Source organism: Dermochelys coriacea, chromosome 8 (assembly GCF_009764565.3).
Source record: "Dermochelys coriacea isolate rDerCor1 chromosome 8, rDerCor1.pri.v4, whole genome shotgun sequence".
Taxonomy (NCBI): domain Eukaryota; kingdom Metazoa; phylum Chordata; order Testudines; family Dermochelyidae; genus Dermochelys; species Dermochelys coriacea.
Window position 1 is genome coordinate 80,441,047 of NC_050075.1, and position 4,726 is coordinate 80,445,772.

The window sequence follows — 4,726 nt, forward strand, 5'->3', positions numbered from 1 at the left end:
CTGACCTGATAATATCAGCTATTGCTGAGACTGGTGCTGCTTTTTATTCTCCCCTCACTCACATTTTCCAGTAGAGAATCAACAGATGTGCCAAAACACAGGGTGTGCATATACTGACATATGCAGGATATTTAGCAACAGATTTTTCTATCAGCAGTTTTATATCTTGGCTGGTTCTGCTGGTAGTTTTGCAACTACCTTTGGGAGCAGTCACGGTGCTGTGGGGTCTGCCTGACTACTTTATCTCAATAAATGCCCCTTTCTTTTTACCTTTGATTGGGAAAAATTGTTTCTTGTTGTATAATTGACAACAAGGTCCTGTTCTTTTTTCATGAAACCCAAAAGCAGAGTATTCTTTAATGATAAAAGGGATCGTTCCCAGTAGGGACGGACAAAGGACAGATGGACGTACAGACACATACACTATACAAGTCTATAGAAAGCCATTAATCTATGTACATCTCACTGTGTTACCTTCTGTTTTTCAATGGAAACCACAGCTTCTCTGGGATTTTTTGTTTGTCTGTTTTGTTTTTACAAAAGTTTCTTTGAGAACAGTCCTCAATACATACCATGCCATATTATTTTATTTCTATTACGGTAGCATCTACAATCCTGGCCAGGCACTATATATAAGCATAATAAATACTGTGCTAGGCATTTTATACAAATATATAAAGTCCTTCCTGCAAAGTGCTAATAGGGCCAGATCCTCAGCTGGTGTAAATTGGCAGGCTGCACTGAAGACAATGAAACTATTCTGGATATATGCCATCTGATGATCTGACTTATTGTTCTTGATTCCTTTGGAAACTGTAATCAATACAGATTTGTAACCGTAGGAGTACATTGTGGTAAAGTTGGTCCTAATTATTTGCTTTCTTTCTTTTGAATGTCATTTTAAAATGGATGCTTTGAAATCTAAGATACGGCTGGTGGTATTTAGCATTCGCCTTGATAATAGATGCAAGCTAAATAGATATAGAGACAGAATCTACAGTGAGCATAAGAAAACAGAACATGCAGTACATATTAATGAATATTCAAGTTAAGACTAATTTCACACCAGGAAAAAGTACTTTATAAAATAACCGAGGAATGTGCTACTTTCTTGAATTAAAAACAAAACAAAATAGGGAGGCATCCACATTTTCATATGAAGGGAAGCAAAAATTAGTCTTAGGGCAAGTTCCGGCATTTCCTCAAGTTCCCTAAGTCTGTACAACGTGATTACAATTCAGGATAGTCCATATTAGAAGCAAGGCCTACACTCAGTATGGAGAATTCACTCAAAACCATTTCTACAACAATATGCAGCAGATTAGAAAATCTAGGTCCTCCCTCAGTTTAAATGGCAGTCAGCAAAGCCACAGATAATCCTTGTAACTTTTTGTATAATATGATAAAGAACAGAAAATAGTGTATCTGTAATATAACTAAGCTTCATTGCATAACTCGCGCTGGGATGGAGATTGTGATTTAGTCAGTGGCGACCTGACAGATGTGTCATACTGGCTAATCCCCTTAAACCCCCAAAGCTCTTTGAAAATGGATGTTTTAAAAGACCAGTTTGGTAAACATGCTGTTCTTTTATTGATCTTTTTTCTTTGGTGCTTAAACTGACTCCAGTGTCTTCTCCCTGCAAAGTTTACCATTCTGGATATAGGCTAACTAGCCTTATAAAACAAAAATTATATGAAGATAACAAGACAGAGTATAGTACAATTGTATTTGCTCACAGTTTTAATGGTGTATTTGTGAGTATAAAAATAAACATAGGGGTACTTCAGCCAATCCTTCCTTCCCACCTCCCACACTTAAATGTGGTGTGGCTTTAATATTTCTCTCTCGTAGCAATATGAATCAGTTACAAAAATGAATTCAGGGACAGTCTTTGAAATGGCAGTCACAGGAGAGAAAATAAAACTCTACCTGATTTAAAAGGGGTTTTGAATTAAAAAAACTTGAGTTAACAACTGTTACCTTTAAATACAGACACCACTTTTGGATCTGGGAAATCCGAGGGCTGAGCAAATAGCTAAGCCAGATTTAAGGGAGGTTTCATTGAAACTCTGTGACACCCCCTGAATTGTATTCAGGGGCTTTTCTGTTGTTTGGACCTCAACCACAGTTGGTAAAAGGAGAAAACTGGGCCAGTTTACATTCTGTTACAGACCAGCCTCTTGTATGACAGAAATCTTTCCAATCAGAATGTCATGGATTACTCCCTGTTGTAAGATAATAGGGTGCTAATTAGCAGATTTCATTTATTTACTTAACTGGGATAAAAACCATTGGGCACAGGTCCCACTTACAATGGCTTCCCAGGGAAACCACAAGCTGCTGTAAGTGTTACAGTGCTGCATTAAAAAGATACATGCTCACGTAAACATAACACCCAGACAGAATACAAACATGTACGGCTGTCTATTCACTTTACACCTTGATAATGGTTTAAAATATTAACTAAAGCTGCTCTTCTATTTTCCAGAGTTTGCCTCAGCAAATACCTTTGGCAACAAGTCCCGAATTCTCTTTGCAGCAGACATGTTACATGCTGGCTCACCTGTTCTCTCTTTAATTCTAGGATACAGTAGTCTAGCGTCTGTCTCCCTTTCTCTGTTTGGCTCAGAAAAACAAACGGCTACTACATGAAAACACACATCCCACTTCTGAGCTGCCCTAGGGAACTTGCGTGGTCCCCAGTCTATTTGAGAGTAGCCAGGAGCTTCTCTGTGTTACAGTGCGCCTGCACAGCTACAGACGTTTGCTCAGCAACCAGCAGCAACTCTTGAGAATCGCTCTAGTTGAAGTGAGCTGTAGCTCACGAAAGCTTATGCTCTAATAAATTTGTTAATCTTTAAGGTGCCACAAGTACTCCTGTTCTTTATGCAGATACAGATTAACACTGCTGTTACTCTGAAACCTGGCTCTAGTTCAGTGGTTCCCAAACTTGTTCCGCTGCTTGTGCAGGGAAAGCCCCTGGCAGGCGGGCCAGTTTGTTTACCTGCCACGTCCGCAGGTTCAGCCGATCGCAGCTCCCAGTGGCCGCGGTTCGCTGCTCCAGGATCGACTCTTCTACCATATCTTTTTGTTCCCAAATTGAAACAACTTTTGTACTGTTATAACATTTGCAAGTGATCATAATCCTGTTCTAACCCCTGCATTACTTTATCCAATGAGACATATTTCCCTATCCATGTAACAGCCCTAGGTACCCTTTTCTACTAGTCAGTTTTGCTCTTACTTTTCCCTGTAAATAAAACAGCCGCCACCACCCTGGAAGAATCTTGTTTGCCCTGAACAGTGTTGGAAATCAACTGATTCAGTGCAATGCTTCCTGTATTGTACGGAATGAATTACAGTTATAGAACAATATTGCCCTCTCTGCACATTCTGTGAGTACAAAGCAGATTTAAAGCAATCCAAGGATAACAATTTATAAACCAATTAAAGTAAATAGTGATCTGAGCATTGGGAGACATTGCACCTTATTTCAGCCTAATAAGACTTGTTACTCAGGAGAGACATTTTTTGTGTTCTTCGTGTTAAAAGTAATCACACATCCAGGAAAAGCAGACTTTTCTTTAGACCAAGCTCTATTTAATACCTGTCCTCTCCTTGGTTATAGAAAAATTATTCAGCTTCCCCATGCTAATTTACATATTTTTAAGATGCAGATTTTGCAAAAGGGTAATGCTGTGTCCATATACAAAAATGGTAAATATGATATTTGACGGTATATCTTTTTTAGACATGCAAAGTGAACAACTTTTGAGTCTTGCATGTTCATTTCCACTGAGTATTCTGCAGACAGTACTCAAGGCTCTGCCTTTGACTCCTGTCAGTGGATCCACTTTGTGGAGTCCTACATTTAACTGGATTTAACCAAGAGAAAAAACATTCCTTGTTTTGTTTTCCCTGGGCCTCCTTGAACCTCTTTTAGAAGCAATTGGGGTCTTCCCAGGGAAGCTTGTGCTCCAATTTAAGAAGCTCTGCCCTAGACTTGCCAGCCAATCAGGTATATCAGAGTGAATAGAAAGCTTATGAAGCTAATGAACACAAGTCCAGAAACTTGATTCTTGAGCTGCATGTGGAAGAGATCATTAGTCATTTTAGCAAAAGTTATTTGGGTTGCATCAGCGGTCAGAAATCTGGTTGTCAGTCCCTTATAATTTTAGAATGTACCATATCAGAGAGTTCATCAGTGGTGAATGAAACAATTTTTCAGCAATCTTTATCACAGCAGGTAAAATAGAATTGGTCTGTAATTTGTAATCATTGCTTCTTTGCGTGGGATTAGTCCTGGATCACCCATTGTGAAAAGAGAGATGCCTGTTGACCTAGGGAAGGACCATTTGCCATTTAGTAGGCCAGACCCCCCTAGCAAAATGAATGGAAAGGAGATACTTCATCACCTCGAAGGGGTATGAACATTTTTCCACTCACTGCTCCTTGCGTTCTCTTGTGGTGGCAGCTGCCAAGAAGTGGGAAAGACGGGGGCAATGACCCTCCACACCTAAAGCAATGATTCAAAAAGACTAGACTTGTTTGGTCACAAACTTTTTGTTCTTCAGGGGGCCTGCAGCTCAGGATTGCAAACCAGCAAGCGCTCCTGAGTCGATGTTGTTACACACTCTGGGAGAACATTGCTAAATTCAAGGACAAATTACCAGAATATTGCAATAAAAGTTCTCAATAATTGTGGAGGAGGGTAATCTGATTA